The sequence below is a fragment of the Cnephaeus nilssonii genome, assembly GCF_951640355.1.
Source record: "Cnephaeus nilssonii genome assembly, chromosome: 8".
In the NCBI taxonomy this organism is placed as follows: Eukaryota; Metazoa; Chordata; class Mammalia; order Chiroptera; family Vespertilionidae; genus Cnephaeus; species Cnephaeus nilssonii.
The window spans coordinates 64,820,576-64,844,518 of NC_137079.1; the positions used below are offsets into that span (position 1 = coordinate 64,820,576).

Sequence of the window (23,943 nt, forward strand, 5' to 3'; positions counted from 1 at the left end):
GACAAAATATAAATATATGCACTTTGGAATGCACTAAGAGATTCAAGTGAGATCTTGAAGAATGTAGGCAAATGCAGGGTGCAGTAAAGATGAGCCAAGATGCTGTTTCTGAGGCTGCCTCTCTTGGTCACTAGGTGAATGTTGACGTGGAGGAAGATTTTAGCTCACACCAAGTGGAGATGTGGAAAGCACTAGGTTAACTTGTGCACAGGAACCAAAAGCAGGAAAGTACTAACCATTGCTGAGAGCATCTGTTCCAGGAAGGACTTCACCACCAGAAGCTTTACGTTGGCACCATCCCCAGTGCTCACACGGCTGACTTTACCCTCCACGTTCCATTTGGTACAGCAAGTGGCAGTGTCTCCAGCACCTATGTTGGTGATGCAGCCCCCGGAAGTGGCTTTCACCACCTCATTCATGAGGGTGTGGTCCCTTAGGCAAAGCTTCCCATTCAAATAAACCCACAGGCCCAGTCCATACAATCTGTTTGGCTCTAGCGACAGCCTCAGCATATGTCTTGCTGCTCTAAGGACCACAGTCCAAGCCCCGCCAGCCAGCAGGTGTGTCAGAAGTCTCAGTCCTTCTGGCCAGTCTTGGCATTCTCATCAAACTTGTCATCAGTGACAAAGTCAACAGGCAGGGTAATCTTCACAGCATTCTTCGCAGCTTTGGACATCAGGTCTTTTATGATCTTGGCTCCTTCTTCATCAGAGAAATGCCAATTTCCATGTTGTTGAGCACCTTAAGGAAGGTAGAAGCCATTCCACTACCAAAAATCATCTCATTGACTTTGTCCAGCGTATGAGTGGTCTCAGCGGGATCTAGTCTGTAACTGTAGCTCCACCCAGGAGAGCCAGGGAAGGCTCTCCCAGGCCTTGGCAAAGTAGTTCAGCTCCTTCTTCACAAAAAATGCCTCCAGACTAACTGCCACCATGGAGCTGTGGGCTCCGTGGGCAGTGCCAAAAGCATCCTTGACATAGCCACCCCCTAGCTTGGCAAATGAGGCTCAGAGGCTTCTCCTTAAGCTGGCTGGGCTGTAACCTTGTTCCCGGAAGCATCCTTTCCCTTCCCTTCCCTTCGTCCTCCACATGAGAGCAAATGTTCCCTAGCAGGGTGACAGATCCAGCAGCTGGGTCAGCTCAAGCTTTCTCCACTTTGGGGCCCACACAGTCCTTCACGAACAAACATCCTTGCCCAGCAGAGATTTGAGTTCTACAGCAACGGACTCCAAGGAGTACGTGTCAGGTATGGGGACAACATCAGGCCCGCCCAGGTGGCTCATAAGAAAGGACTTGGCTCCATTGTCCAAGCAGAATTTGATGCTTAGGATGGCAGCCTTGATCCTCTGGTCATGTTATCTGGTTGCTCTTCATAGGAATATTAAACTCTACTCTCATGACGACCCGCTTCCCCTTTGCATCCGGTTTAACCACAGTCTGCTTGTTAGAAAGCAATATCTTGGCAATGCAGCATCAGCTATACTGGGGGAGGGGGATGAGACAGCAGCCAGTGTCTTATTGAATGTGGTTTAAATTGAATGTAATATGAGCCTTTAATAAAGACATGAATGAAAATCATTGAACAAGAAAACTGAGTTAAAGTTAATTTTAGCTTCCCTCATCATTTTAAATCATTGTTTCCCAGAATGAGACTTATCAAACCAGTAAGGCTTTCCTGATGTCTTATGCAAGTGACAACAATGTTTCCAAATGTGTTTGAAAACAATGACAAACAATAAAGACAACATTCTATAATCATCCTAAAGGCAACAAAGAAGAATTATTTCAGCAACATTTGGTAGAAATAGATTTTGTTATTTTTGGCACAGAAGGAAAAATAAATGATTGACAATAGATTCAATTTATGAACATGTGCATGGAAAATATGTGATAACTCAGTAATTAAATTGTAGACAATAGTAAGTTCCCAAGTGTAAGGTGGCATATAATGTTATCAACAGCTTGGTGAAATCATTCAGCTTGACACATCATTCAGAATATGAGAAAATAGGTAAGGATAAATTAATATTTTCAAACTGCATAAACAGAGGATAAGGAGTAAAATAAGAGAATATAATTATTCAGCAAATACTGATAATTTTCATTTTTAATTAAATAGTTAGCTACCTGTTCTTTCTAAGAATGATATATCAATGAAGAATAATATCAAAATAGCATTTTTTCTGGTTATCTATAATGGCAGAATACTTCCATGTCTGTAAAATTAATTTGTTTAATTAGCCAAGATTACTCAAAGGAGGCTTCATAGTGGATCTAAATTGGCTTTACCTATTAATTCCACCATTTATTATAAGAGAAAACTAAAAGCAAGTTATGTAAATCTTTCTGAACTCCCTATATAATTTTCTCATCTTAATATGGAGATATTATCAAATACAGACATAGGGTTATTATGAAAACTAAAATGTCACATATTAAAACCTTTATTATGTATTAGTTGCTCAGTAATTGTTAATCCTGTCTTTCTACATTTTTATATTTACAAATAACCCAATGCAATAATTATGCAATAAGATTTGCTGTAAAAAAATAAAACATTTGTTTAACAGTCTATCCGCTCTGGCCAGTTTCTATGTTTAATTACAATAATAATTAAACTTTGGAGAGATTCTACAAGTGGGTTTTTTTAAGTTGGAATGTTGGAAAAAAGTCTAATTTATAAAAATCTCAGTCACAGTATCACAATGTATGGTGACATATGCAAAGTTATCAGTACTTTTTGAAACACACATTTATTCTATTTATGTTATAATTGTGTTTATATTTTTCCATGAACCTAACATCATCATTAGAAATTATATTTAATCTCCACATAAATAGCCTTCTTAGCTTTCACACATCTACCTAGACAGCTGATAGCCTTTTGATATATACAAACTAGAGAATTTCTGCTTTAATAATTTCTCAAATACAAATATTTTTGGTTTAAATAATTTTGATTATTACAAATCCTTTTATACTTTATTAATGTTTCTTGATGTATAGAAATTGTCTTTCTTCATATTGGTAAATGGAAGCTGCTCCTTGTTGTGTGCCAGCACACAACACGTATATCTCTATTGACAGAGTTTCTTCATCACAGTACTTCATACTGACTTTGTTTACCTCCTCTCTTTTGTGCCAACTCCAAACTCATCATCAAACCTGATGGCTGTATTTTTGAAATACATACAGAACCTTATCATTTTCACCACCACGTTATTACATGGCAACAGTAAATGGCCCCGACTTTTGGAAACATTCTTTTGATTCTCTAGTTTTCCCTCTAATTGATGAAATGAGTTAATGTATGCAATTTCTTTTGCTTTTAACATAATCATAAAGAACATTCAACAATATTGATGGGAGGAAACAAGGTAACAAGTAAATTAGTAATTAATTCTATGGAATAGTCTAATTCATCAGTATGAAATGTAACACCTAGTATAGGTCATATCATGTAATTCTTCAGTCAAATCACTAGTTACTGTGAATATTAAAATTATATCTTTTAAATTTCAATTAACACATTTGGGCCTCATTTTCCGTTTAGTTGAGAAAAGGAAAATGAGTTGTTTTTAAATTTCCTTCATAAGCCACTGTTCTATAACTTCATGTATGTGGGATGTTTCAGGTTAAATATAACATTTACTAGAATTAAACATAGAACGATTTTATGTTTTAACTAGAAGCCCGGTGCACGAAATTCGTGCACGGTGGGGGGTTGTCCCTCAGCCCAGCCTGTACCCTATCCAATCTGGGACTCCTGGAGGGATGTCCGACTGCCCGTTTAGGCCCGATCCTGGTGGGATCGGGCCTAAACGGGCAGTCGGACATCCCTCTCACAATCCAGGACTGCTGGCTCCCAACTGCTTTCCTGCCTGTCTTCCTGATTGCCCCTAACCGCTTCTGCCTGCCACCCTGATCACCCCTAACCACTCCGCTGCCAGCCTGGTTGATGCTTAACTGCTCCCCTGCCAGCCTGTTTGCCCCCAACTTCCCTCCTCTGCCAGCCTGGTCACCCCTAACTGCCCTCTCCTGCAGGGCTGATCACCTCCAACTGCCCTCCCTTGCAAGCCTGGTCCCTCTCAACTGCCCTCCCTTGCAGGCTTGGTCCCTCTCAACTGCCCTCCCTTGCAGGCCGGGTGCCTCCCAACTGCCTTCTCCTGCTGGCCATCTTGTAGTGGCCATCTTGTGTCCACATGGGGGCAGGATTTTTGACCACATGGGGGCAGACATATTGTGTGTTGCAGTGATGATCAATCTGTATATTATTCTTTTATTAGATAGGATAGAGGCCTGGTGCACGGGTGGGGGCCAGCTGGTTTACCCTGAAGGGTGTCCCTGATCAGGGTGGGATTCCCTAGGGGCGTGGGGCGGCCTGAGTGAGGGGCCTGTGGTGGTTTGCAGGCCAGCCACACACTCTGGCGACCCAAGGGGAGGCCCTGGTATCTGGAATTTATTTTCCTTCTACAATTGAAACTTTGTAGCCTGGAGCGGAGCCAAGCCTGCTGCCATTTCTGTGGCAGTTAATTCACCTTCTACAATTGAAACTTTGTAGCCTTAAGCGGAGGCTGGGCCTGGACAGGGTGTGTGGAAAGCTTTGCTTCCCCTGTTGCCGCCAGCAACCCTGGCCTGCTCTCTCAAGCTCCATTCTGCCTCCATTTGTTTGAATTTGTTTACCTTCTATAATTGAAACTTTGTAGCTTGAGTGGAGGCTTAGGCCTGCAACAGCTATCGGAAAGCTTGGCTTGCTCTGTTACCTGGGAAACCTTGCTCTCTGTGGCTGTAGCCATCTTTGATGGGGGTTAATTTTCATACTCGCCCTGATTGGCTGGTGGGCGTGGCTTATGTAGCGGACTGATGGTTAATTTGCATATTACCATTTTATTAGAGAGGATAATACCAGAAGCAGAATGATAAAAAATAACTTTACAATCACATTTCACTCTTTATTTTATGGAAAAAAATAAGAGGGAGACCAAAACATTGACTCCCCTGTATAAAAATAAACATGGATTCTTAAATATAATGAGTATGTGCTCCCAAAAAATCAAGCTCCAGGTCTGGAGTCTATATGTGAGGACGTATGATATGCAACCTTATGATGAAACTCTTATGTCAACATAGTGATGTCTACTAATCTAGAATAAATACTGATATGTTATATGTAAGAAAATCACTGGGTATAAATATATCTTTATGTTTATGTATAACAGAGAACAGAGCATTAAAGAAAATATAAACATAATAATGTTCTCATTTGCATAAATTCCAAGTGCTTGTAGAGTAGTATTTTCCAAGTCTTGAGACTCTGTCCACTTTGGATTGGAATCATGTTGCATCTGAAGCCCCTTTGTCAGCTGCTGTTGAAATACATTGTGTCAATAATTCTCCTTTAAAAATGTCTCGTTAAATATTCATATTCTTACACCAGAGGATTTTTTTTCTATTTGCATTTAATTAAATCACATATTCAGGTAAAATCTCCTATGCCAGTAATCTGAAGATTTTCACCTTTGTATTTTCTTTAGTATATGTGGGGAGATATGAGTTTTGCAAAAGCAATGCTGTTGCTTACAGAAAATATATCTCATTCCTGATTCTCTCAATAGTTTCAAATTCATTCTGACATGCAAATCCCTGAGGTTAAAATCCTATTTAAAGTTCACCTTTGAGTTATAATGGTTCTGCTTCTGTGCTGATTTATATTTCATAAGAATGCAAAATAAAAAGAACACATAACCTTTTACATCTAAAACAGATTACATAATGTTTGTAATTAACAAGCATCACTCCATGGGTAAATAGTATTCTGCATGACAATTTTATAGCATCATTAATATCAGTGCTAAATGTCAAAGTACCCAAATGTCAAAGCATTTTCTTTAACTTGCAAATACTGTTCTTATAACAAATGGTGTAGCACCTGTGAATTGATAATAAAGTCACCGTGGGATTTGGGAAAGAATTCACAGGCACATGATTGAATGAGTTAAATCATCGGCCTAACTTATATGGGACCTCCCAACAGTGTGCTTGAAAAAGTTGCATTTTCAGCTGAGCCGGTAATGTCAGCTTAGGATCCATTAGGATATCGTGATGTTTAAACATTTATTTTGTTGGTCAGAGATAAGACTGATCTAACAATTTGCTGAGTATGGATTCAAATAAAACTGCCAAGCTAGGAAAGTTGTAACTAATAGTTTTGCTGAATGAGTGCTCAAGTGGAGAGGAGACACAGTTAATTATTCTACGTTTAGTATTTCATTGTTGTACATTATTTCACTTCATTTCAATAACTGAACCTTAATTGCATTACTGAATGTCTCTTTGTACATTCTCTAATGTAGGCTATTCTGTCATTCTTGGCAAATGTTCCTGCCAAAGGGAAACATTAGTGTTTTCCATGCCACCCACACTTTCCTCAATCTCAATAATTGTTCTGCCACCTCTCTCCTCACAAATAGCCTCTCTTTTGAAGATCTTTCATGACAGGACGACCTGTCATATCACAAGGAATTTTATAGCCTGCCTGCTTTCCTTCCTTCCTTCCTTCCTTCCTTCCTTCCTTCCTTCCTTCCTTCCTTCCTTCCTTCCTTCCTTCCTTCCTTCCATGTCTGCCCTTACAATGATTTTGAATTAATATTGTGTGCTAGGCACAGGTCCAAATACTAATAATAAAGCATTGACTGACACACAGTTTCTGTTTTCAAGATTTTAGCCTTCACCCTGTTCCTTGTCACTATTCTTGGAAGATTGGTCATTCACTTTTAAGTGTCTTCTGTAATCCTGGTTCCCAGCTTCCTTGATCACTTCAAGACTAATCACTTCTCTTGACATTTCATTCCACTTTTATTTCTCATTCCCACTATCCGAATCCTTCTTTAGAATATTATCTTTTGTTTAATTCTTCAAAGTTCACCTAAGTTACTCCCTTTCCATAAAAAAGTGGTTGAATTTCAACTCTTAAACCCTGTGGTATTTTCTCTCTGTTTTATAAAAAAATGCATACACAAATCAAACAAATGATCATTAAATGCCTATTTTGTACCAGGACAATATTTACTTTAAATATTAACATGTATGCTTATTGTATACTTATCATATGCAGAATTACCTAAATGCCCTTTAAATCTGCAGTTCCGTCTTGCAGAGATTCCTGCTAACTATTCAATATTTCTTGAAATAAATATATCTCCTTTAAAACAGTCCTAATGGTTTCATTGATAACACCACCCATTATGCTTGTTAATATGCCCAGAATAGTCAAAATTATTCTAAAACAGGATTTTGTCACTTGTGTCAAGCAAAATAGGTAACTAAATTCTCATTAAAAGAATCAATATTATCATTGTCAAATAAACCTTGCACTCACAGTGAAATGGATATAACATCTACTGGTATATTTACCATAGTCACCACAAAAGGCAGCATTACAATGTTGGGAGGAATTATATTTGATTTTTAAATTTCTGCTGTCAAATGTTCCAGAACAATGAATATCGGCTATAACAGAGTGCTAATGCCCGAGTAACCTTTGTCCCTAACACGATTCTGTAGAACTTCCCAGTCTGTGACAACAGTTTAAGGAATCCTCCCCTTCCTTCCCCTCCCCTCCCCTCCTCTTTTCTCTTCTCTCCTCAGTCTTCCTTGGTGATGACTTGTACATTATCACTTCTGAAAATCACAAGTCTCTTTTCCTTTGCTCATCAAAGTAGATATAATTTACTCACAAAGAAAATTAATGAAAATAATTTTAAAAATGTATTCCTAAGACAGGAAATACCTAGCTGCCGTCAAAGTTCAAAAACTAGAAAGTAAGTACTTATAAATTGCTACTTCAATAAGACATAATCCATAAAAATCTGACAATCTAAAGGACCGTACTTTCCTTCTAAAAGTAATAGGAAATAGGTTGCTTTAAATAAAACAAAAAAAATCATTTCTAAGCTAAGAAAGACGCATAAAGAAAATACTAGGGATGATTCTAGGTCTTTTGCTATGGTATATTCTTTATGCTATTATATGCAAGTTTATTTTTCCATATTTAAAATGATTGCTGTTCACATGCTACAAGTTAAGTAGGCTATTTTTTTTCTCTATACATTTACATTTCATTCTTTATATAGTGACTTATTAAATCATTTGTCTATGGCTATACAACAAAAGATTATACATCTGACATGTATTTTAAAACAACTACTGGTACATCCAGGTTTTGAGCATGGACTGTCACAGGCAAAATTAAGCTGGTCTCACCAAGCATTCCTGGTGGGCAGAGGACCAAGATTCGGTGCTCGGTCTGATTCCTTTGGCTAGCATCCCAGATACTGCTTTTTATTTTTTATATATATATTTTGTGTGTGAAAACAATGAGACTTTGAGAAAACAGTTGAAGTAAAAGAAAAACCTGCATAAACCTTTGGTATGTGAGGTAGCCGACTAGAGAGGCAGAATGTTAGTCCCTAACTAGATATGAAAATAAAATAATAGGCTTCTGTTGACTTATTTCATAGTATAGAATTGTTCAAATGAGAAAATATAGCTTGGGTTATAAGCAACTGACTATTATTGTCTACTACCAAATAATAAGCAAATGTGGTCATGTCTAGGTCTGATAACAGGTTTTAAAAGCTCCTGAAAATGTAACAGTAATAGAGTATGAGCACACATTACATTTTTTTAAAAGTTCAAACTTAATGGTAGATTTTCATTTTTAATGTTCTTTGAACTCATTCTGCCAATGTGATGTAGAATAGATGTAGATTTAAATCAAACAATTGCTATTAAAACAATCGGAAATAACAAGACTTGAAGTTTTTACTCATCAATGAAGAGAGCTAGAAAGAGTGTGTTGCCACCCTTATAACAAAACAGCAATATAATCTGCAAGTCCACAGGTTTTCTTGAGCTCACTAGAGCTAAGGTTGCAGGGCAACCAACTAGCATATAATCTCAGAGACAGCCACCCAAAGAGAGATACAGGGTGTGAGCATTTTCTTACTTGGGACTGAAATAATCAGTCTGAGCCCTGTAAGGAAAATTCAGCAAGAATAATAGCTCACAAGTTGATGGACACTGATTGTGGGCTAGGGGAAGAGTGCGGAGACTGTGAGGGCTGCAAATATAAAGTGTCTTTTTTGTCAGTTTATTTGCCTTAAATCTCCCTTGGCAAGATTCCTTAAGAAAGTCCCTTCATGGTGCTTGGATTAAGAGAACAGCAGCTGCTGGGAAAGAGAAACTAAATTATGTCTAAACCATTCTCCTTCATCTTCCTATTGCTGGCAAAAGTTTTTCATGAATCTCTCTGTTTCTACACATCTTGCAAGTAGAGGCACAGATAACAAATACCCTTTCGTTCTGGGCTACTTTCCAATAAAATCTATAGTGAACAGCCTTAGAAGATATAGTGTCTCCCTCAGGATTTGAAGCCAAGGATCCTACTGGGGCAAAGATTAGAATGTTTGCTTGCAGACCCTCATATAACTATAGCTTCCTAGGTTTGGAGCTCCTTACCTGTGACACCTAGCCTAACACTGTGTTGTCCCATGGGACTGGGGGAGTGGGGTTGCGGGGAGGGGAGTGGAGCAAAGGGAGCCAGTGTGAACCTGAAGGTCATGCTGCTTGCTCTTTTGTGAGTCAGTCTTCTGCCTTGGACCCAGGGTTTTCACATTTCCTGCCAGCGTCCAGGAAAGTGAGGCGATGTAATCTGGTAGCTTTAGGTAGGGCACAATGTCAGAGTTTTCAGTTTTTGATGCATCTCCCAGAAACAAAATCAGTAATCTATAAAGGAAACACCTCGTTTCTCTAAGGAGTCTGGTAAAAACATATCACAGCTGAGAGAAGTAAATGAAAGAAACTTTAGGCCTGAAGGAAGATCAGGAAGATCCGTTGGGCCTAGAACTTTCGCTCAGGAAGACTCCGGGCTTCTGAGAAGGCCACAGTCCTGATACCGAGGATTATAGTGCCTGTGGAAGTCTGAGGCTTAATCACAACAGCAGAGAGTCACTCCCCCGTCTGAGCTCACAAGCACCAAATCACAGGTGAGCACGCAATACTTCCAGGAGAGGTGAAGTGCATGAACAAACCTCCCTGACACACAGAACAAGGCAAAGACTTCCAGCTGGAGATGGAGATTATTGAGAAAAACTGGCACATGTACCCATACCCTGTATTAATGGCAAACAGAGGAACTTAAAGCCTGGGCTGACCTGAGGGTAACAATAGTAGCCATAAACCTAAAACCCAACAAAGCCAGCCACATTTTTCACTAGGTTAATTCCAACCTTCACACTGTAAGATTTGATGAAGGAATGATGTGCCCCTTTTAAAGCATACAATCTATTTGCCTTAGTCTCTTTTTCCTCCACACAAGATGTCCAGCTTTAAAAAACAAACAAACAAAACATATTCAAAAGCAAGAAAACACATTTTCAAGAAACAAAGTACTCAGCACAACAACTTACACATGAAACACATTTTGGAACTAATGGAATTTTAAATATCTGTGAGAATAACATGTTAAAGGCTCAAATAGAAATGGCAGGCAGCATGAAAGATCAGATGGATAATTTAGGCAGAGAGATGAAAACTTTAAGAATAATCCTAACAAATGCAAAAAATAAAAACCACAGAAACAGAGGTAAAGAAAGCCTTCAATGACTTTGTAGTTGGCTGATCTAGCCTAGAAAAGAATCAGTCAAGTCTAAGAAAGATCCCAGAAGGATAAGAGAGGGAGAATGAGGCAGAGATATTTGAATTATAGTAGTTAAGTATTTGCCAAAATTAATGACAGAGAATTCTCACAAATCAAATAAGCTCAAGAACACCAAGAAAGTGTTATATCTCTATCTCCCTCTCAATAATAATAATATATATATATATAGAAGACAGAAAATTGGTATACATATGAAACACATAGACAACACCATCAGGCAATATAACCTAACTAATATATACAGAGGACTTCACCCAACAACAGCATTATTATCAAGAACACATTGAATACACCTTTTTAAGGACACATAAGGCATGCACTGAGATATACCATATTTTAAGAACAAAATACTTAAAAATATTAAAGAATAAGATGTATACAAAATATATTTTCTGAAAATAATGACATTAAGCTAGGAATTTATAACAGATACCTGGAAAATCCTAAAATATTTGTATATTCAACTTCACACTTCTAAATAATTAATGGGCTAAAAAGGGAGTGTCAAGTGAAATTGAAAAACAAACAAACTAACAAAAAAAACCCCACCATTTTGAGCTAATTGAAAATAAAAATAAACCATATCAAAATTTGTAGGATGCATCTATAACAGTGGTTACACATAAATTTATCACATAAGTGCTAAGATGAGAAAAGATAAAAATTTCTGATCATCTCAAAAGGTATAATAGTCCTGGCCAATGTTTGCTCAGTGTTTAGAATGCCAGCTGGAGCACCGAAGGGTCTTGGGTTTATTCCCATCAGGCCATATACCTGGTTTGCAGGTTTGATCCCTGGCCGAGTTCAGGGCACATGAAGGAGGCAATCAATGATGTGTCTTTCTCACATTTGATGTCTCTCTCTCTCTCCTCACCCCTGCCCCCTTCCATTCTCTCTAAAAATCAATGGGAAAATATCCTTAGGTGAGAAATAACAACAAAAATATATAATAAAAATTATTTGTTAAAACTGAACATCTTTTTAATGATAGAAATTCTGAACAAATTTGGAATAGAAGGAAATCTCCATTTAATATAATACTTAACAGTAAAAATGGGATGCTTTCTCAATAAGATAGGAAACAGGATAATAATGTCCTTCCTCATCATGGATTCAACATCACACTGTAATTCCTAATCACTGTAATTAAGCAAGATAAGTAATAGGTAGAGCATACCATTAGAAATGAAAAAAATCAATCTATCTCTATTTACAGAAAATATGAATATAAGAATAGCTCAGTGTTTAGGTTAACAAAATCAATGCCCAGAGATTTCCCTAAACAAAATTGTCACACAAAAAAGGGATATGTTTAGTTATTTTTGTTATGTATCTGATGGCCTGAACTCTGAGAAGTTTTGCATTACAGAATCAAAAGAATCCTCTGAGCACAAAGGAAAATCTGAAGATATATCTTTGAAGACAACTTTCCTATTAGAATCTAATTTCTGTTGGAATCTACCAGAAATTAGGTTTGGTTTATATTCCTATAGTACAAGCTCCTCAGAATTTTATGGTAACTTTTTCATAGAATCCTTGATAAGGAGGTGAGCTCTGCTTGAAAAAAATAGACATACAGATATAATATATATATATATATATATATATATATATATATATATATATATTACAAATAAGATAAAAATATAATATATTATACTTGTATTTCTCCCTATCCAGACCCTGATGAACGTGGAAATTTGAATTACCATTGCTTTCCAAGAATCATTACAGTAGTAATAACTCACCTCTATGTCAAACCTGAATAACAGCAAGAATCTGCTTTCTGTTTCTGCAAAACAAATGTTATTTATGAAACTGCAGAAGTCACAATCTCCATAATCCGAGGTGAGGAATGGAGTAAAACAAGAAAATTATTGGAAAAACCTAAAAGAAGAAAATATTTCATCTTTTCAGGATCTTTCATTATACCCTTACTCCTAAGCAATCCCAACTACAGTCTCAGCAATACCTTGAAACTGGCTCTCACAAATGGAATATTTTTAGGGATTAGGAACTTGTCTGACACCTTTCTATGATTTGAGTTTTCTTGCAGGTCATTCACATAAGATATATTGAGCAAAGTGGGCATATGGTGCCAGCAATTGAAAGGTGTTACACAAGGGATGACTTTTCTTACACATCCATTTTAAAGGCATATTTACCAGAGGACTTTAAAATTTGATCTATGTCACTTTTATCTGCTCAGATCTTTCTATTCACTACAGAAAGCATTGCAAAATTTTACATCTTTAGATTTGAGATATTAGAAGTAATAAATAAAGTGGCCTAATGGATTAGTTTTCATTCATGGTGAAAAACACCTACTTCAGAAGCATATACACAGAGCTAAAAATACATAAATAACCGTTTATTGTTTTTCAGGTTAGGTTACCTTTGCTCATGTTTGGTTGTTTGGAGATAGTTTAGAGAAGCCCACATGAGGGTATTTATTTAGTCTTTCATGCTTGGTTTTTTCTTTTAGAGCACAAAAATTATCATGATAATAATCATTTATTATATTAATTAGTATACAATTAGCTAGTCGCTAATAGAAAAAGGAAAGAAAAATGTTGAGTTTTAAATAAGGAAAGTGAATAAATTAATTATCAAAGGCCCTGTTAAAGTTATTTTGAAAAAAATTTAAAGATTCACTACTTCCTTCAAGATTTCAATTACATTGATAACTCAACACATATATTCATACACACATTCTTTCTTAAATGTACCCACATAAAAACACATATAATGAGTTTTTTTTATTTTATTTGTTTCACTGAAAGTGCACTTCAGCCTCATCCTCCATGCTTGTCAACCTCTAGCCATGCCCCTTACTGCCTCACAGCCTTCACTCATAGCCTTTTCCCAATCTTTCCCTTGCTAGTGCTCGATTACAAAGTCATTTCCTGACAGGCATCATCTGACTTTCTGATTTAAATTATGTAACTTCCCTCCTCCTTCTTATCATAGTTGCCCATTACTTATTCCATCTGCCTATTGTTAAACAGCATCTTACTCTCTAGATGGTGAGTTTCATCCTGATAAAATTATCATGTGCTTGGTTATCCATTTCGTGTGGTTAGTGCAATTGGGGTTAATACAATTGCTGGCACATAGAATATGCTACCCTCAACACCTGCTCTGTGTCCAGTTCTCCTCATTTTAGGACAGAGAATTAGGCCCAAATGTGTGTCTCCTCCGTTTCTCACCTTCTAGTGTGCTCTAATCACACTTCAAAGATAAATAAAGCTCTCAGTGATCGGGTTCATGTCTTACGATGCCAGTAAAGTCCTTGAACCGACCAATAGACACCTACATCAGGGCCTTTGCAGTTACTGTTTCAGGTGCTATGAACCAGGACCCGTGTGCACATTAGGTCTCTGTTTCAGCATAACATTATCAGAGAAGTCTTGATTGTCCACCTTTTCCAAAAGAGTTTCTTCGCACAATCATTGTTTCCCAGCTTTACTGAGATGTTATTGGCATATAGAATGCTTCTTTTGTTTTTATTTCATGCAACTTTATCCTCTCTGCCATTATTTATTGTTTTGTTTCTTTTCAATAGAATATAAGCTTTTAGGGGTATGAACATTTTTTATTTTAATCCATGTGCAATTTCCAAGCAACCATAAGGTTCTTAGTGAATACTGTTAAATGAATAAATAAATGTCCAACAAATAGTTCTTTGAAATCTGAATAATGTGGAATATGATGAACAATTTAAACTGACGAACTAAAATAGATCTAGAGACATAGAAGCATTGAACAGACCATCCAACCTCAGGGGAAAGTTGTGTGTGTGTGTGTTTGTGTGTGTGGAGCGGGGGATGTGAGAGATCAGCCAAAGGACTTGTATGCATGCATATAAGCATAACTTATGGACACAGTCAGTAGGGGGGTGAGGGCATGTTTTGGGAGGGTGGGAATGAGCGGGGAGAGGTCAATGGGGGAAAAGGATTCATATGTAATACTTTAAAGAATTTTAAAAAATATAAATAAATACATTAATGAAATAATGCTGCTTGAATGATTAAATTTAAAGAATCAGGTTGTGCAAACAGTCATTCTCTTTAGCAGGCAATAAGCTATACCAAGGAAGAGCAAACTTCCAAGTTCTATGTTTGAGTCTGTTAAATATACATCTATGCATAAAGTTTTATTGATATGTTCATAATGTTCATGTTGTATTAGTCCATATTATTTTAATGATATCACTTATCTGTTTCGTTAAAAAAGGACCCTGAATTTTTATAGGCCATAATATCCTGTCCAATATCTTTTACCAAATATACAAGATCGTCTATTTTTTAAAATATATTTTATTGATTTTTTACAGAGAGGAAGGGAGAGGGATAGAGAGCTAGAAACATCGATGAGAGAGAAACATCGACCAGCTGCCTCCTGCACGCCCCCTACTGGGGATGTGCCCGCAACCAATGTACATGCCCTTGACTGGAATCAAACCTGGGACCTTTCAGTCCGCAGACCGATGCTCTATCCACAGAGCCAAACCGGTTTTGGCAAGATCGTCTATAATATGCTCTTTTTATCTTATTTTATGGAAATCTCACATATCTCATTTGAATCATCCAAAATATTAAAAACTGTGCTGACACCAGGCAGCCACATCTTGGTTACTAATATCATTCTCCAGTAAAAGGAACTGAAGCTCTTTTTGAAATGACTGAACCTAGGACTGAGGCAGGGAGTAAAGAGATGTTCCTGGAGCATCTTGTAAGATCAGAAAGCAAGAAAATGTTCAATGAAAAAGTCCCGTGATAATAGGAATATGTCAATGGGGCCAACCAATATACCCTGAATGGCCAAAGCTGGAAAAATGTTTGCAACCAAACAAAATAAATAGAATTATATTATAACTAAAAGTATAAAATAAATATACTTGAGTTCAACATGATTGAATAAATGGGGAAGAGGAAACAATCTCCTGTGCAGAAGAATTTCAAGACATTTCTGCATTTACTCTGTTTTCAAGGAGCATAACTCTCTACTCCTTAAGTATAGACTGTACATAGGTATTTTTTTTCCAAAGAGTATAGGATAAAAAGATGGGGGAGAGAATAACTTTATAGTGGAAAAACCTAACAAACACTAGCCAAGAAATTAGGTCAACATCAATGTTACTAGTATGTACCCTTAATACGATGTGATGAAAATGGAACTTTTTCTCTGGGTCTTTCCCCAAACCCATAACCTCAGCCTACTCATGACAGAAACATAAAACAGAGAGGAAATATCTACAAAATATCTGACCAGTACTCTTAGAAACTTGTCATCAAAAACTACAAAAGTCTGAGAAAGGGCCAAGTTACACAGGAGGCTAAAGAGACACGATGGCTAAATGTAATGTGGTATCCTAGATGAGACCCTGAAGCAAAAAAGAAAAAAAAAGAAAAAAAGAAAAGAAAAAGGAAATTAGGTAAAACTAAAATAACTAAAGGAATCTAAATAAAGGATGGGCTTTAGTTAATAAGCATGCATCAATATTTGTTTATTAGTTGTGACAACTGTACCATACCAATGTAAAATATTAATAATGAGAAATTAAGTGTGGGTATATGAGAACTGTAACTCTCTTCACAACTTTTCTGTAATTCAAAAAAATATTAAAAGAAAATAACTTATTCTGAGCCTACAGCTGGTACATGATAAAAATGTGAAAAGTACTTTAGGGCTAGACATGGATTCAAAGCCTGTCATTTTATCTATAAAGAAGGTGAAATAAGGCCAGTAAAACTTTCCTAATTACCTAGAATATTTTTAAAGTCCTCTTATTTCTAAGCATTTCTATGTAATGCAGACATTTTATTTTGACTTGTATTTGCTCATATCAATTCCAAGGATGTTCTTTAATGAGAGAGTACCAGGTAACAGTCTTGCTGAAGTTATATGAAGCTAGATAGCTTAATAAATTAATCTTTGAATAGTTCAGACATGGGAAACTTTACTTAACGTGGCATGTTACCTTGGTGGTATTCACATGCAGAATATTTCTAATTCAAAGAACATTCCTTCTCTTGTCATATTTTTACTTACAGAATGATTTTAAAATATCTATCAATGTTTCTCAATACTTTGAAGGAGAAAGATTTAATATCCTGGCTTGTTTTGGGGAGCTGGTTTATTACTCAAACAATGCATATAGCGAACACTTAACTTTCTAAACTCCAGTATCTTTTACAGCTGCACTCTTTGCCATCCATGTCACTGGCAAGAGCTATTAGAAAATCGTTTTTGTCCTTCGCAGCTTTATATCAACTGTCCATTTTACTTTGACCATGGATACCTGATGACAACATAACATTTGACCAAGGAAACAATTTGTTCATTGTTATTGCTTCTTTAGAGAATTGCTGTGTTTCTTGCATTGGCAGGTAGAGGAGAAAGCTGACAAGATGACATTGAATCAGACTCAAAGCCAGCCGGTATGGTCATTAGTTTACGTGCCAACAACACTTCCCACTTGGCCTGAAAACAAAGACATTGTTTTAACCTCCTAGTGCCAAAGTTCTTAATAATTTATCCTCCTCCTTTTTATCATCATCACCTTACTACTGCAGAGATGCCACCTTAATAAGCTTTCAATCTCATGTTGCACTCTAAAAAGTTTGACTCTAATTAATTGCAATAAATATAATTATATTTAAGAGGAATTATCTTTAAGAGTTTTCACAGTTAAGTTATTTTAATAAAGTTTACATCATCTGGAGCCTGTAATTTATTTTTAATGCAGGATTTTTATTATTTAAAGTATCTTTATCTTGTAAAAGCAATAAGATAACAAAAACCAAAATTTTAAATTGTATTCATAAGACTCATATGGACACTTGCATTTTCATAAAGATTTTCCTGAATTTATTTATGCATTTATTTTCAATAAGAGATAGATCTATATGAAATTTCAAATGCATTAATTTTTAAGATTGGGAGTTTATTTTTCTTTCCTATGTCAAGAGCTTCTTAATATAATGAGTTATAATTGGCATAATAATGTACAAAACTTGGCAAACAATGGATTAATCTGTTTGGCAATGTTCCAAATTACATCTAAACTTCCATGCCAGAATGTTAATGCTTTTGTGCTTATAGTGATCTTTTTAAATTTGTCATAATGGGAGAAACAAATCTGTTAGCATGGAATGAATGGTTCCTTACTATGTAACAATGTTCTAACTTTGTTCTACCTATCTTTCTGCTAAACTATTGATAGCCACTAATTCATACTGTCAGATTCATTGTTTTAGCAATATCACATTATAGTGTTTGGCTGTACAGAAACACACACATCACAGGATCACTTTTATGTAACTGAAATGTTCTGTATGTATTTCATTACAGTTGTTAGAGGCCATTCCTCTGGATTATAACTGATTTGTATAGAATTAAATACATTTATTACACTAAATAATTCTCCATTAATTAAATGCCATGCAATGGCTTTACTTCTATAATTGGAAATTATTAATTAGTTGAATGATCATAATGGAAGATGTGATGCACCTATACTTATTTATGTATTTATCTTTTTAATCCTGACCTGAGGATATTTTTTTTTATTGATTTGAGAGAGAGAGGAAGAGACAGAATGAGAGAGAAGGGGAGAGAGGAGAGAGAGAAGCATTGATGTGAGAGAGAAACATCCATTGGATGCCTCCCATAGGTGCCCAGACCCAGACCAAACCGGAAACCTGGGTATAAGCCCTGACCATCTGCCATCCTTTCTTGCACAGAAAGACATTCCAACCAACTGAGCCACACTGGCCGGGACTGATTTGTTTTTATACATGAGCAATGGTGAAAATTTATGTCCCCTTCCCCCAAATAGATTAAATTATTTAGTTACCCTTTTAGTCATTCAGCAGCAGCATCACCTGTGCTTCTATAGTGCTTTAGAGTTGACAGTCTTCAAAAGTAGTTTAGCTGTTTGGTCCTCATAAAGTTTTCATAGCCAGGAGGCAAAGTAGTAGCTGGGTGCAAACTACCTGGATTAATCTATTCATTATATATTTCCTCTTTTCAGACAAAAACATTTTAAAAATATGTCATATATATTATTTTCATATCGAGTTTTTATTGGGGTACTTTGCAGGGAACTGAAATAAGTAAAGTCCAGAAAGCTTTGATATAGTTGTACTGTATAATCTTTTATACCAGGGCCATTTTGTCTGCCAGCAACCACTCTATTAAGTTGATGCTGCTGGAATTTCACACATATCAGGACATACTACATTCACCCTATATTTGGAAAGCATGACATGCAAATGTATCCCAACCCAGCATTTTAAGATTATGCTAATATACAAAGCAATGGTTGACCAATCTAGTTATATATCAGAACCAATTTTAAAGTGTTTAAAAAGATATAGATGACCAGGTCCAGACCTGGGAAGTTAAAAACTGGAGGAGAAAGTGAACAGCTAGAAAGAGAAATAGTGTCAAAGCAAAAGTTGCAACATATATGCAACCCTAGGTTAATTGCAGCATTACTTAGAGTAGCCAAGATGTAAATACAACTGAAGTGTCCCTCAATAGATGATTGGATGAAGAAGATGTGGTACATGTATACAATGAAATAATACTCAGCCATAAGAAAAGAGAAATACTGCCATTTGCAACAACATGGATGGATCTTGAGAATATCATGATAATGAAATGTCTGATGAAAAAAGCCAAGAACCATATGATTTGACTCATATTGCCTATAACAGCAATTTTCAACGTGTGCCACAGAATTTTTACAACCTGACTATTTAGTCAGGGGTACTGACATCTTTTTTCTTAGATTACAAATAAATAAAATGAGAGCAAGCAACCCAACAATAGCTATTTGGTGTGAATGAATCAAAATTATACCTATTTTTTTTGTCAGATATCAAAAATTAAGGTATTTTTTCTGGGTGCCACAGTATTTTAGTAGTTACTTTTATGTGTGCCCTGAGATAGCAAAAAAAAAAAAAAAAAAGGTTTAAAATCACTGTCTTAAAGGAAGACCTAAGTCTTAAGGGATCCTGGTGATGCCCAGTCAGCTCTCTGAGATGAAGAGATGAAACTAGGAGAACCAGAAAGCCAAAATGGCTGGAATTTACAAGGAAAAGAAGCAGGGGAAGGAAAGTTGCACCGGATATCAACAAGTGGTCTTCCTGGAGTCTTCAGCAAGGTACTGAGTTGTATCTGTAAATAAGAAAGCTACCAGATGTGGCAAAATAAAACGTCCAAAAAGAGCAAAGAAAAATCCCTCTGAGCAGGAGAGGACTGACAATAATCTGTGTTACCACCAGCCAGAGTGGAAAGCCCTGGAATTCATGGAGCATCAAGGATGCTCATTAGAATAAAACAGTGACCCACAAGATTCTTGTACCTATTACAGAGCTGTAAAATACATGGAACAAAATCCAAAAGAACGGAAGAAGAAATACACAAATCCACACCTGTAATTAGAGATTTTGATACTCCTCTAAAGAATTGATAAAATAAGTGAACAGAAAATTAATAAGGATTAGAAAAGTTAAACAGCACTATAAACACACTTGACCTAATATTTTTAAAGGAATTTTATGTCTATATTCATGGGGAACATCCTATTTAATAAAAGAGTAATATGCAAATTGACCGTACCTCGGATACACCCATAAGCCATGCCCACCAGCCAATCAGGAGCGAGTATGCAAATTATCCCAACCAAGATAGCTGGGGCCAGGGAGAGAGCAGGAGGTTTGGGTTTCCCCGGCAATGGAGGAAGCCAAACTTTCAGCCTGCCCTGGCCTGCCTTGGCCTCCGCTTAAGGCTACAAAGTTTCAATTATAGAAGATAAATAAATCCCAACAAAAATGGCTGTGGCCAAGGAGCAAGCAGGAGGCTTGGCTCTGCTCAAAGCTACAAAGTTTCAATTATAGAAGATAAATAAATCCCAGATACCAGGGCATCCTCTTGGATCACCGGGTTGCGTGGCTGGCATGCAAACCACCACAGGCCCCTCGCCCAGGCCGCCCAACACTCCAAGGGAACCCCCACCCTGATCCGGGACACCCTTCAGGGCAAACCAGGTGGCCCCTACCCATGCACCAGGCCTCTATCCTATCTAATAAAAGAATAATATGCAAATTGACGGTCACTCCAACACACAAGATGGCTGTCCCATGTGGTCAAAGATGACTGCCCCATGTGGACATAAGATGGCCACCACAAATGGCCAGCAGGGGATGGCAGTTGGGAGGGACCAGGCCTACAAGGGATGGCAGTTGGGGGTGATCAAGTCTGCAGGGGAGGGCAGTTAAGGGTGATCAGGCAGGCAGGGGAGGGAAGTTGGGGGCGACCAGGCCTGCAGGGAAGGGCAGTTGGGGGAGACTCAGGCCTCCAGGGGAGAGTAGTTGCGGGGGGACCAGGCCTGCAGCGGAGGGCAGTTAGGGGTGACTAGGCCTGCAGGGGAGGGCAGTTAGGGGCAAAAAAGCTGGCATGGGAGCAATTAGGCATCAATCAGGCTGGCAGGGGAGTGGTTAGGGGGTGATCAGGCTGGCAGGCAGACAGGCAGGTGAGCAGTTGGGAGCCAGCAGTCCTGGATTGTGAGAAGGATGTCTGACTGCCCGTTTAGGCCCGATCTTATCTGGACATCCCTCGAGGTGTCCCAGATTGGAGAGGGTGCAGGCTGGGCTGAGGGACACACACACCTGTGCATGAATTTTGTGCACCGGGCCTCTAGTTAATCTATAGTTTTGTTTTTTTTTACTATCTTTATCTTGTTTTGGTAACAGGTAATAATGACTTTATAAAGTGAATTGGAGAGTCTTCTTTATATACTTTTTGGAAGAAATAATTTATAATTTGTGCTAATTCTTATTTAAACACTAGAGGCCCAGTGCACAAAATTTGTGCACTTGGGAGGTTCCTCAGCTCAACTTGTGCCCTCTTGCAGTCCAGGAGTCCCCGGGGGATGTCTGACTGATAGCTTAAGACTGCTCCCTGCAGGGAGCGGGCCTAAGCCAGCAGTTGGACATCCTTAGAGCTGCCCTGGAGGTAGGAGAGGCTCTTGCCACTGCTGCTGTGCTCTCCAGCCATGATTCCGGCTCAGGGCTTCTGGCTCAGCAGGACTCCCCCTGTGGAAGTGCACTAACCACCAGGGGACAGCTCCTGCGTTGAGTGTCTGCTCTTTGGTGGTCAGTGCGTGTCATAGCAACCAATCGTTCCACTGTTTGGTTAATTTGCATATTAGTCTTTTACTATATAGGATTAGAGATAATTCACCAATGAAACCATGTGGGCCTGGGGATTTATTTTAGGGGAATTTTGAAATTATGAATTCAATTCCCTTTTATGGTGTTAGGAGGCTATTCAGATTATCTATTTTATATTGGGAGAGTTATAGAGTTTGTTTTTTTCAAAGAATTAGACCATTTTGTATAAGTTGTCCATTTTGTTTGTAATGTTGTTTATAGTACTTCACTAGTATTCTTTGATATCTATAAAGTTTACAGTGAATTCACTTCTTTAATTCTGATATTGTTAATTTGTTTTTTCTCTTTTCCTATCATTCTTACTAGAGAGTTGTCAATTGTAGTGATCTTTTCAAAGAACTAACTCTTTCATTAACTTTATCAATTTTAAATTTCAATGATTTTTGCTATTATCTTTATTATTTATGCTGCTTTCTTTAGTGTGTTTTTTTTTTTGTGCTCTTCTCTTTCTGGTTACTTGAGGTGTGGACTTCAGTAATTGTTTTAAGACATTTCCTATTTTCTTATATATATAAACTAGAGGCCCGTTGCACAAAGATTCATGCAAGAATAGGCCTTTCTTCTCCTGGCTGCTGGCACCAGTTTTCCTCTGACACCCAGGACCCAGGCCTTCGCTCCAGCCACTGCTTTCAGTCTTCACTCCAGCAGGAGCGCTGCTCCTGTAGCTCCCTCCGCCCCCCTCTCTCCCCTTCATAGCAGGCATCCTGCCCCACCCGGCAGCTCCATGCCTGTGTATGCTAATTAACCTGCCATCTTTGTTGGGTTAATTTGCATACTCACTCCTGATTGGCTCATGGGCATCGCAGAGGTACAGTCAATTTTGCATATTTCTCTTTTATTAGGGTAGATTTACTACAATTATTTTCCCTGTTAATACTGCTTTTTGTTCTGCCCCAAAGTTTTTAAATGTTGTATATTCATTTTTATTCTGTTTCATGTATTTTTAAAAATTTCAATTGAGGAATTTTGTTATAGCTTTTTAAGTGTGGAAGTCTAGACTCCCTACTTGCCCTTTGCTTGTGTGAATAAGGATAGAACCAATTTTTTTTTTCTGTGCTGCTTGACTAGATTAGATCATTTGTTATTAAGTAATATGTCTTGCTAGGCTATCTCTGTCCTGGTCCTTCAGCTACAGAGAATAGCTTTTGTTGGGGAATTTTTTTATTTTTTTTTATTTTTTTGGTCTGGGCATTTTCAGGTTACTAGCTTGTTTAGATTTAAGTCTAAGGGGAAAAAAGCCACAATTTTTTGCATTGTTTTTTGGGTCCCAAATTTTCTAGACAATCTTACTTCTCTATATCTTTAAGAGCTTTATGGTATTTTTTAAAATTTAAGTATTATTAGTTTTACAATTTTGAAATCTTTTCAATTCTTGAGTTTTGCTGAAATATTTTAAAATTGTATACAAGTACCTAAAATCACTTTTCAAATGCCTTATTTATTATTGCATGCATCAGTTGCCTAATGACATTTTAGGCTGTCATATATTTGACACCTGCAACTTCTGAAGACCTGGTGGGATGAATCAGATTAATTTGTTCTCATAGACATTTTTAAAGAGCTTCTGTGATTAATAAACAATATACATAAGTACAGAATGTAAAATCAGGTTGACAAAATCTTGTAGGTAAATAACAGCTATGACCCAAAAAAGCAAAATATTTATAATAATAATGCCAACAAGTATTTTAAGGCAAGGGAATTAAGACATAACTGATGGATTAAAGATAAATGGCTAATAAATATGCAGGAAAATATTTAAAGTATATTAGCAAATAAAGTCAATAATAATGCTATTTATTTACTGGTTCTTTTGAAAGAAATTTATAGATGATACTGCTGATAGTATTCTCTGAATGATATACTCACTTGTATTGTTCATTTAAATGAAAACCTGATAAAATACTTTTTAAAAAGTATTTTAACACTATAAATTAATTTGCTGAAAAATATTTAGAAACTGGCTAAGTATATCTAT

General features: G+C 37.1%; 1 pseudogene across 1 annotated transcript in view; it reads right to left on the reverse strand.

Annotated features, from left to right (window-relative positions):
• Positions 1-231: 231 nt before the first annotated feature.
• LOC307104043 (phosphoglycerate kinase 1-like) overlaps positions 232-23,943 on the reverse strand; it is a 137,638-nt pseudogene continuing 113,926 nt past the window's right edge. Inside the window, exon 2 of the transcript in view lies at positions 232-1,457. The product of the transcript in view is annotated as a phosphoglycerate kinase 1-like (transcript). The remainder of the gene's footprint in view (positions 1,458-23,943) is intronic.